Source organism: Lonchura striata, chromosome 2 (assembly GCF_050655825.1).
Source record: "Lonchura striata isolate lonStrDom1 chromosome 2, ASM5065582v1, whole genome shotgun sequence".
Lineage (NCBI taxonomy): Eukaryota > Metazoa > Chordata > Aves > Passeriformes > Estrildidae > Lonchura > Lonchura striata.
The window spans coordinates 128,058,557-128,070,610 of NC_140704.1; the positions used below are offsets into that span (position 1 = coordinate 128,058,557).

Sequence of the window (12,054 nt, forward strand, 5' to 3'; positions counted from 1 at the left end):
GGTTGAGAATATGTTCAAAGATTCAACCAGAGGAGCTGCTGTTGTGTGAAAGACATTAACAGAGCTGGTATTTCAGTACTCCTTTGATTTCTCATTCAATGGGAGAAAAAAGACTTAGTGTACTACTTTGAAAGTCAACATTTTAAAGCAATTTATATATGCCATCACTTTCAGAGGCTGACCCAAAGCTACAGAGTGACTATTCCAAGGATGCCTTGGATCCCTTAACCCAGTTGGGAAGTGTAACTTTTGGCTGCTCCTGACACGCAGCCTGCTGCAGACAGAAGTTAAATGGCAGATTTCCTCATTAGAGCCACCAAGCAGTGAGTGCATCAGGGTGCTTAACTCTGATTGAATAAGGCACAACCGAGAAGGCAACAAGAACACTTAGAGGTGTTTAAGATCTTACTCATGTTAGTCTAATGCAGTCATACCAGGGATAATATTTATTTTGGGTTATGGCCAGATGACAATGTAATAGCCCCATTTGGGCAGTTTAGACCTTTCATATGCGATAAATGCTTCTCCAGAATGTATAATGTACTAAAAAATGCATGTAGAGTGCATGCTTGTATCTAGCAGAAATGCTCTCTAGCCAAAACAGAAGACTGGAATAGCTTTCCCAGCATATAGGATTAACACTTCAAGAAAAAGAATAAAAAGCTTGAGCAATAATTTGCCTGATTTATAAATGCGACAGTATCAAGAAATGAGGAGGAACCCAAACTCTTCAGAATGCCCTAAAGGAAAGCAAAATGTGAAGTATTCTTTTCTTTAGAAATTAGCTCAGTGCCAAAGCTTTGGTGGCAAGATGGTAATTTATTTTCAATAGGCAGGCCTGATTTCTTTGGTGTTTCCCTTTCTCCCCATCTCATCACCTAAATGCCTGGAATCTGAAAGGGCAGATAAGCCTGGGAGGATTCACCAGGTCAGTCATCAAAGAAACACTGGACACTGATCATTTTTCTTCCAACTCCACAACATAATAAAGATATTTTGCTTTCCAGGTATGTTTAAAGTGTTTAATGTTCTGTTCATAAAATAAAAGGTAGGATTCTAGGACAACTTTTTAAAGCCTTCAAAACAGGTTCATAATAAACACAAAAGAGAAACTATTACTTCAGCTAAAACCCAAGCCAGCTTTGATTCAGTTTTTATCAAAGATAACTTTGCTTTAAACCGCATCGGTAAACCCAGAAACACCATGGACATTCAGGCACATAAGTGGACTGAGAAGTGGAAGTGGGTTAGAGTGAAGTTCACAAGCTCTTCAGTTACAGGTCTAGAAAAGATTGTGTCCTCCTTGCAGAACATGTGGAAATATTCCTTGATTGTGCAGAAGGGAGAACTTCAGCCTGCCCACCACAATTACCCAGAGAGTTCCCAACCAAGTGAGGAGGCAAGGCCACGATGGCAGCAGCCTCCTCTTCCCTCTGCTGAAGATGCATTTCATTCTGCTCTCTGAGCACTCAGCATTATAATACCAAGTGCAAATTTTACACCAATCATGAATTACAACTACTTGATGTGAATCTGTCATGCTCATCCAAATCTACATGACAAATTTGTCAACTAAGAGACATGGGCAGCATGCAAAGCAGAATATGATAGAGAAAAATGAAAACTCAGTATCTGCTAATGAAGTGGGGTTTGTGTTGTTACCTGAAAATTTTCAGAGAAAAGAAAACCATTCCACACTTTCAAAACTCAAGACTGTTACAGGAAAAAAACCCACATGTCTGAAAAGCAGATGATGAAACAAATGTCTTCTCAGCTGCATAATCAAAAAAAAGGTGAGAGAAGAAATCTGTACGATTTTAGTAATGAACTTTGCTCATCTGGTCTGTGCTTCAGAGTAAGACAAAATTACAAAATTTAGAAGAAAACACAGCATGGCATGTAGAGAAGTTCCTGATTTTGGCAGTCAAAGACAGTTGCACAACTTGGTTCATACTGCCCTCAGGATTCTCAGCAAAATTATGCATTTCCATTTACAGTTGGAATCCTGATACGTATAAGTAGCATTCATTTGGTTCACATTAGTTGTACATGTAATTTATATCGTGGTAAGAGTATTCCAGGAGGTGGTTGGGCTGGGCACAGCGCCACAGGAGCTTCTGGGCTGGCTTAACATGTTCTTCATGTTATGCTCTTACCTGAAGTAAGAATGACCTCCAAACAAAAATTCAGACTGATACCACTGCCCAAACCAAGACACATGCAAGGCCACTCAGGGATCTGCAGCACATGGACAGGGAGATTTCACTGTGCACAGCTCTTGTACGTACATTTGTGCACATTTGACAGCAGAAAATGCAGACAGGAATAAAAAGGAATTTGGCCATGAGGAAAAAAGGGAACTCCTAGGGAAGCAACCAGCAATAAAGAGTCCACATTTATTTTTCTTTATGGATGGCCCTAGAAATACCTGCTTGCATTATCAGTTTCTACTCTGATAAAAGACCAGAGTAAAAAATAAGAATAGTCTTATTGACACAGGTCATGCAACTGTGCCATTGTGGCTACTAAGTAATGAATGCTGGTGGTTTCTTACTCTGTGTTAAGGACATGTAGCCTCCACATATTCTTGGTAAAAGCAGGTATTATAGCTATGAAATGCAAAGTACAGCAGCCCACCACAAAGACATTTCAGAATTCTCTGCTCTGGTTTTGCAACTCTACCTTTGGGAGTTCTGCAGAACTGTGCAATGGGCACAGGCTGCCCCAAACAGGGACTCCTCCAACAAACTGGGACAACACTGCTTCACCAAAGGCCACAAAGACTAGCAGCAGCCTAAAGCCATTGGAGGTTCAATCCTGCAATTTGTGTGACTGGGTCAGTTTATGTCAACCCTTGGATTTTTAAATAGAACACTAAGCTGGATTTGAAATAGTGACCACTACGGCCTCGGAAAGCTACTTCTCTAAAGGTTATCCAGAAGAAGGTTTGATAAAATCACTGTTACCCTATTGTGAAATAACTCTTATTCTGCCCCAAAACATTAACACATATACTTCCTCCCAAATCACTTTTATTGAAGGTTGAGGATGAGTTACATTCAACAGACAGGATTTTTCTGATATTTTAAATCCCTCCTCGCTTCTTAAAAGGCTTTCTTTTCCTAACTCTAGTGATAGCATAACTCTTTACCTGGAGGCTAACACCCAATGAAATTCATGTTAAAAATCCCCTAATTAAGATCACTGAAATGAATGAGAAAATTAAAGCAACAAAATAAGCTTACATTACTTGTTTCCTCTCTCTTGCTTGGATCCTTACTGATTTCAGAAACAGAATTTGTTTGCAAAACTTTAAAAGGATCTGCTGGAACATGTCCATTCCTTCAGAATGGTTATGCATTTACTGTGTGATTCCTACTAGTATTTTGGTAAATAAATACCTTATACTAAAAATATTCTTCTTGACAGATCATGCATGAGGCGTATCTTGGAAACTTCCCATATCAGTTGATGTCAGCCATTGGAATAGGCTGCCAAGACAAGTGGTGGAACCACCACCTCTGGAAGTGTTCAAAAAATGTGTAGATGTGGCACTTACGGACATGGTTTAGTGTTGGGTTAACAGTTAGATGCAATGATCATGAAGATCTTTTCCAACCTTAATAATTCTATGATTCTGTCTGCACTTTATCTCTTGTTTCAGTGTTATGAGAGGGCAAAGGTAGGAAATTAGTTTTCTTCTGTTTATTTGGTTAAAGATTTTCTTTTAACCATAGGTATGAGCAGCAATCAAACCACTGTGCATATGGCTGTAGTTCCAGGTAAGAAGGCACTTCAGCTTTCCTTTTGCTTTTCTTTTTATATATTAAAAAAAATTTCAAAAACCTTTAAAAAAGAAATTACAATGGTTAACCTATAAACAAGTTAAAGCTTTAGAACACTGTTATAAACAAATTTTGTTGGACCATATGAAGACTTGCAGAGCTTGGGTGGCAACCTGACCCACCAGCCAGCTGTGATCTAACAGAATTGCTCCCCATTTCTGCACTGATGCCATCTTATCCAAGCACTTCTCAGATGAAGGCAAGGGAAGGGATGTGTGAGCTGTGGCAACCTGGAACTGGCTCTCTGGTACCCTGCTTCTTTAGGGATCCCTTACCTCCTCTTCCCTCATGGGACTGAGACATCAGTCATGAGAGGCAGAAGGAGCTACACCATCCTCCAGTGGCCCCATCACTGCTCACATGGCCTCCTCCAGCAGAAAGATAAGGTGTCAGTGGATCTGGGTAATACATGCTTAAGACAGTGTATGTTTTGCTGAATTTTGTGCAATCTGCTGAATAACATACATATAAAAGGAACACATTGTCACTGGACAGTCACTGCAGACAAACAAGGTATACTATCCTAACAAACCTCATTTCATTCCAACATTTGGGAAAAAATATTTTAAGATTAAACAGGCTTTCTTTTGCAATTCAGTGGTAGGAATGGCAAATTTTACTTTCACTCAGCACACCTGCTAGGCACTATCCAGATCACAAATGACTGCAGAATTCAGGCTTGGTTATATTAGAAAACAAAAGAAGCGTTCTTTGATAACAAAAACACCAAAAATATATAGGAAATACCATAGGATAATTCTTTGGTTATTGTGTTCAAACACCCACTATATTTATCTTAAATATACTCACAGAAAACTAAGACCTACACTTGGCCAACTTCATTGAAACAGCTTCTTTCCATTTTTATGAACCACCAGGGAAAATTTACTCACATGCATTGGAAATGGGAACTCTGATTAAAGCAAAGAATAATCTCTAGTTCCTCATGCAGATGGAGATAAAAGCTTGATGCAGTGTAACAGATAGTAAACCCAGTATCAGCAGCAAAACAGCCTGCACTGCAACTTGGAAATCAGAAACCCTTGATGTTGTTCTGTATGAAACACCATCCTAAAAGCAGCACCATGACAGCAAGCTTTGGACTTCCTCCACGGAAAATTACCATTCCTTTGGGATAGTATGATGGACTCTGAAATTCTTTATACAAGAATATGAACACATTCAGTTAACCTTCACCTTAAAATCTAAAGGCAAAGAGCTAGATAGATGAGTGAATACAAATGGGACAAGAACTAGGTACAATGTGCCTATTGTATTTTATTGACCTCTTTTTTTACATGACTAAGTGGACAGAAAATTTTCATTTATTTCCTGAGGAAGCATTTAATTAATGTAGTAAGTTTTAGAGCACAAAGTACATATCTTTGCAGTAATTTTACTCCTTTTGCTTTGCTTGCTTGCTCTCTGCAAGTCCCAAAAGCACTGCATCAGCTTCCAGCAATGTTGTGTCACTGGCTGCCCCCAAAAACCTGGACGTCAGTTCAAGATCCAGCAGTCTCAGGCGTACCCGGGTTCCTCTCTGATATTTTCTGTGAAGAAAAGGAGAGAGGAGGAAGAAGGTAAGTTTTGTTAAACACTGGTCTTGCATTTCCTAAGGCTCTCTCCCCCCTGCAGATCTAAGCAACAGCCCCACAGAAAACCAAGCACTGCAATGAAGTCCAATCCTGTTGTAATGTCATCAGCTCTAAAACTGCTAGGACACACTCTATACAACCACAGAGACAGTCTCTGCTGATACAATCCTGCCCATCGAAGACCAGATCCCACTGTGGGAATGCAGACTCTACAAAAAAGCAGTTTATTATATGGGAAACTGTTTGTGTCTTCCATCATAATATTTTACTGTATCATCTGCTATCATGCCAATAATTATCTGCAGGACAACATATCATCAAAGGGGAGGAAAAGTCATCATTACATCACTGGTGACATTGCTATTATCAAAAAGTACAATGCCAGCTAACTATGGTTTAGATTTCCAAACCTAGGCCTCAGGCAAGGAACTTTTCTTGTCTTATCCCCTCATCCAAAGAGTGAGCATCATCTGTAAGTTTTTTATTACATATAATTAAAAAGAAACCCCACAACTATTGTAATGAAACATTCTTTCTACAGGCTTGGGTTTTATTGTCTTATGCTCTCTATTTTTCTTTCCTTTTCCTTTTAAGTCAGAAGATGTGAGTGTTCAATGTGCTCTTAAAACAGACCTTGTGTTAAGATGGCAATGACAAATTAGTGAAGATTATTAAAATATGGACAGGTTTTATAATCAGTAGCACCTGGAGAGCTACTGATGGAAGCCCAGCAATAAAATTGAGAACTATTTTTCTTTTGAAAGTTCAAGTTGCGCTTTCTTTTTCCCCAGTCAAAGCAGAAAGAGCTGAAGATGCAGCAAGCTTGACTACCTTGAGCAAAAGCAAGACATAGTTTGAAACATTCTCCAGTTACTAACAGAATAAAATGTAATAGGGAAGTCTGGTTGCAGCATTTCCATTTCTGCATCCACTGCTGCAGTGAAGAGTATGGCACAGCTACCAAAGACAGAACACAGCTTTTGTTTGGTTGTTACCTAAATAGCTGGAAGGGATCAATTCTGTCCTTTTCTCTGTGAAATATATGCATTTCAAAACAGAACAGTTTCACAACTGATGAGAATTATTTAACAACCTAATGTGCAGCATTTCAATGTTGCTCAAAACAAATGACAATGCATAAGACCTCAAAGTGGATGGTATCTTCCAGGATTCGTTAGGCTCATTGAGAAGAGAGGTCCCCAAAAAAGTTTTGGGATAAGAAGGGGAATGAAGAGGAAAGCTCCTCACTGAAGTATCTTAAATGAAGATCAGCTGACTAATAGTTTTAGCCATTTGGGTATATGGGAGAAATTTCAAGAAAATTCTGTAGCATGAACCAAACCTTCACCATACCAACAGCTTCTGGCTAGATGGGTTGTCTTTGCCTCTAACCATGAAGTTATCCTGATCACTAACAATATCTTCAGCATAAAATATCAGACTTAACTGCCTTTATCAGTGTGGGAGGGGGCAGGATTAGGCTTTGAGAAAGGGCAAAATAAGAGGGAGAGAAAAATCTGAGAGGGAGAAATGGTCTGTGGATACAGAAAAGAAGGAGCAGATACCTTTTAATGAGAAAATAGGTGGCTTGGAAAAACACAAAGAATAGATGAATAGTAAAGCATGTGACAAAAAAGCACTGAAAACATAAGCAAATTGTGTAGAAATCTCGGAAACTATATTATATACAATAGAGCCAAGAAGAGGAAAACATTGCCAAAAAGACTGCATAAAACTATTAAAACCTGACACTAAACTCAAATGTATGAACTACAGCATTTTGTGCTGCTTTAAAAGAATCTTAATATATTTAAAATCTAATAAAACTTAATATTAATACTAGTGGTTCTGTAACAAATTTTTAAAGACCAGTCATCCCTCTGCCTTTTTCATCTCTCTTTCCTCCTACAGGAAAAGCAGCTCACCAATAACCTATAGCAGGAGGCTGTTGAGAACACTGCCTTCAGGGTCCAACACATTCCTACAGAGATCGAACTCAATGAGGTTTAAATTGAATTAGAAATTCTTTCTCTATCTGACAGCCCACAGTGGGAGAGATATTGAACTCCATCTTTGTAACTGAAATACAAAATAATACTTTCATCATGCATCAGTTCCTTTTGGGCAGGTTGCTTGACTACTGTGATGTCCTACAAGTGAATACATGAAGCTAATTTTTTTCTAATCAAGCCTTTAAAAGTAGAAAATCCATGAAGAAACTGTACGTATCATTATTAATGCATTTAATTTTATAGAAAATAAACAAATAAATAATCTGAAGCACAACTGCCCCGATTTTAGTTCTGCTCACTGTACAGTCTGAAGAGAACTTTGCTCTGATTTCCAGACATGACTTTAGCATACATTTGTAATGCAAAATCCAAGCAATTGTATTTTTGTAAGAAGAATCACAATCTTCAATGCTGCTTCAGTAACTGGAAGAGATTCCAGATAATTTAATCATACTTAATTATTAAAGAAGCTTTTCCAGTCACAGCACATCTGCTTACAAAAAAGATCACGATGAACATCTCTTTGAAGAGCTGACACAACTGCCAATTTATATGAATATAAACATTTGGGTTTGTGACAGATGTTCCCTACAGCTAAAACACTTCAAGAGTATGTGGATGATGTAGAAAAAGCAGAAACACAATCACAACATGCAGTGATGGTCTATCCACCACATTTTAGAGCAAGAGGAAATGATAAGTTGCTCTATGTATAGCAATCATATTCTATCCACAAAGGTATTTATCCTTGAAACAGATAAAACTATCCCATGGTTAAAGCAGAAGCTTGAAGCAGGACCTAAAAACAAAGCAGGCATTTTATTATTTTCAGGAATAATGGCCTAGGAGACACAGGACACCAGTGTAAAAGTAAAGAAACCATCTACTTGCTCCACTGTGCAAAAGGACTTGCTTTATTTTTAAGTAACAATGCTGGTTTTCAAGATCATCTTATCCAATGACCATCAGCAGGTACCACTGACCTTCACCCAACCCCTGAGCCCTGTGTTTCTCAAGGATTCATGTATTTTCCTCGTACCACTTCCTACTGCCAGGTAAAAGTATTAAATTCACTGAGAAGTAGACAAAGGTGTTTAGTTATATTCATAAATGAAGGTATAAGAATTTCTCTAGAACTTTAAAAATTATTTTGCAAGTAGACTCAAAGCTTGATCCACTTCCACAGAATTTATTTACAATAGCTATGAATTTTAACCGTTTGGGAACCCCAGTTTAGAATGGAAGGATCTCACCTAAAACCCACATTCAGAGGTGGGAATCCAGAGGTTGCTGTTGCTGAGCCATGACCCCTTCTCAAGCCAATGTCCAGAGCACCCACTGAAGCACCATCAGAAGCCTTTGTCTGAACTTCAACCAAGGAACAAGGGGTCCCAAAAAGCTTTCTCTGTTTTAAATGTGTACCTGCAGGTTTCTCTCCAATTCTTCTGGATGGGGCAAAGAACTAGGTACAAGGTATACCTTCCCTCAAACATCCACTTCCAGAAGATGACATGTAGTTAAATTAGAGGCAACCCAAATAACTGCTTCAGTGCTCTTTGTAATTTTTGAACTGTCATGAACTAGAAAAGAATCAAAATAAAAATCCTTTTTCTTGTTTGAACCATGAGTCTGTGCAACTACACATCACCAATGTAACACAAAATGTAAGAGCACAGAGAATACACACAGCACAGCCTTGGTAATGGTGCTAAAGAAATTTTAAAAACAAATACAAAAATTAAAGTTCATGCACTATTACTACATTAAAAATAGGACCTATTATCTTTGCATGCAAATATGAAGCTACTGTGTCTTAACTTACAAAAAGTAGGTCTTCTATTAGCTAATCATATCAGTAGAACAGTGAGCACTTTCAGACTAAAGTGACTTGGAAGCTTCCTTCTGACTGCTTATATCACTTTTATTGCAATTTGGTCTCTATGCTGATCCTTTCACTTTTGCGCTGAAGCTTTAAATCTCTCAAAATCTTAATGGTAAATTAAAGGGTTTAGCCAAAACTCCCCAAACTCTTCAGTCAAGGTTCTAAACTTGTAATTTTAAAGTAATTTTCCTATGTGAAAGATACATGAAGAAACAAAATACCCCAATATTTTTACATAATAAAACTGGAGGGAGAGGATATGGAATGACATATTTCGCTCCTGGGTGGGAGGGGGAATGTTTTTTTAACTTAAAAGTCATTCCAGGTTACAGCAAAAGGTATACTAATGGAGCTGCCTTGGAAAGTGATGAGCATGTTAAAACAAAGAGGCTATAACTAAAAGTGAGGATCCTAATTATACCAATTTCAGCCAAGAAAATGGGACAGTTGTTTTGCAGGTGTGCAATTTCACATGCAAAGGAAGCATCCTTATTACTAAATGGCATTAAGAACTTTATTCAAACTCTAAATTATAGTTGTAGACATTAAAGCATTTTGTTAAACTATCCAGTATTTAAAACAGCATGTGATCGCAAATTAGCAAGCAGTCCTATTTCTATTAAAACTACTCAAGTTATTAGTTTAAAATTGAGGGCAACAAAGCTTCTATTCTTGGAAACACTGCTACAAAAATAACAATGCAATTACAAAAATGGTTGAGTCTCACTGGGTCTTGGCTGGTATTTCCCACTCATTTCAAAAGTGCATTCACAGATACCTTCTATTTCATAGTATAAAAATATAGGACTGATATTTTGAGACAATCAGAATATTTTGGCTCATATATCCTCTACTTTGTTAAGGATTTTCAGTCTCCATTACCTCCTTTTGGAACCATAACCTGTGCAATACAAAGATGAATGAACTTGCTAGGGCTGGGTATGAGCATTCTCATCCACTGTCCATTCTTCCATGCACTCTGTCCCATCCCTTAGGAATGTGCATTTCTGATAGGAGTAGGAAGGCAACTCTTAAACCTGGGGTTTAATTCCTACACTGAGGTGTAATTTAGAGAATTCAATTTGATTTTTTTACACTTTTTGCATCATTATTTTTTAATATCCCTCAGCACAGTCTAGTGATGGCTTTCTGCAATGAAAGGAATCCCTGGATTATCTTCCATACAAAATCAATTAATATAAAACACTCCAAAGACATGGTTAGAGTTGAGCCATGGTACTCTCAGTGAATGCCATCAGAAGTCTTGATGCCTTTCATTTTTGCACGGAGAATTTCAAAGTGTGTTTTTCAGATCCATTATTCAAGCGGTTTTGTTTCAGTGCCTTAGCACAGTACAGAAGAGTTTACAAAATTTGAAACCTTTTCACTTTCTCTTTTTTTTTTGTTATGTGAAAGACACCACATTATCAACCTCAGAAAAAATACAAGAGCAGCGAAGGTAGTGAAATAAATTGACCACCACTTTCTCTCCAGAGTTTGTGTTCACCATCCTTACCACCTTTCAAATCCACTCAAAATCACCCTGTAGCTCCTCATTAGTAATACTGAAATGATGAAGCATCCCCAGAAGCAAACCCACCTCTAACTAACTGCAGCCAGCAGCAAAGCAGTGCAGCTGGTGTGGAACAAAGCTGTGTGTGGAACAATCCATTTTGTTTCTAGAAAATGTTTTGAAGCATTCCCAGATGCTGCCTGAGCTACAGCTGGCTTAAGGAGCATAGTTCTGTATGAGTTTTGTACAGGTCATCCTCTGATGCCCCACAGCAAAGGAGCTCTGTGAAAGCACACTTCCCAGAAAATACTCCCTCATTGCCAGTATACACAAAATTTTTCTTTAGAGAAAATATGGATGAAAAAAGCAGACTGCTGTCAAGCTGAAGGCAGCACATTTCTATGTAAAAATCTACATCTCATTAAGTGGATTTTGCAGTGAGGCACACATTGCACGTGTAGTGATAGGGGCAGCAATCCTGCATCCAGCAGGTCCAGACAACAGTCATAACACACCCTCCCCCTCTGAATGAGCTCCTAAGAAATGCTGGGGCAAAAAGGCCAAATCCCAGTTTTGTACATAGCAGTGATGGAAGAAAGATCAGTGATGGCAGCAGAAAGGTACCGTCAATTTTGCACAGAGTAGAACAGGGATGGTTGAAGAGATACTGGGAGAGCAGTATCATGGGGTAGTATCCTGCTGACTGCCTTTCTTTAAAGGCTGTTAAAGAGAGGACAAAGAATATGCATAAAAATGAATAACCACATAAAGATCTTGATCTGTTATTAAAAAGATTGAGCTGTCTATACAGAAAGAAAATACTGGTATTGAAAGATGCTTAAATCTGTCTGGGAAAAGCATGCAATAATCAGGAAAGTAAAGTCCAACTAATGTAGATGAGAATGACAATTTGCAAATAATATTGATGAATTAATAGGAATAAACTCCAAGCCCTGAGACTTTTCAGCCATTGATGGCTTCAGCTGAAGAGATGTCAAAACAGATGTGCTAGTTCAGTTCAGGATAACCTGCTGAAATGTCATGTCTTATGATACAGTGAAGCCCTGAGAGATGACCTGAAGGTCCTTTTTGGCTTAGATTTTATTCATCCATTATTTATTACCACAGCATCCAGTCATTCAAATAAGGGATGGATGCTCAAAATAGGATTTTCAAAGCATCTCTGTTCTCTGCAATCAAACACTTC

General features: G+C 38.2%; 1 protein-coding gene across 1 annotated transcript in view; it reads right to left on the reverse strand.

The window, feature by feature from the left end:
* Positions 1 to 5,103: 5,103 nt before the first annotated feature.
* Positions 5,104 to 12,054, reverse strand: part of MRPS28 (mitochondrial ribosomal protein S28) — a 79,858-nt gene continuing 72,907 nt past the window's right edge. Inside the window, exon 6 of the mRNA XM_085561641.1 lies at positions 5,104 to 5,395. The gene's annotated coding sequence lies outside the window, so the exon portion shown is untranslated. The remainder of the gene's footprint in view (positions 5,396 to 12,054) is intronic.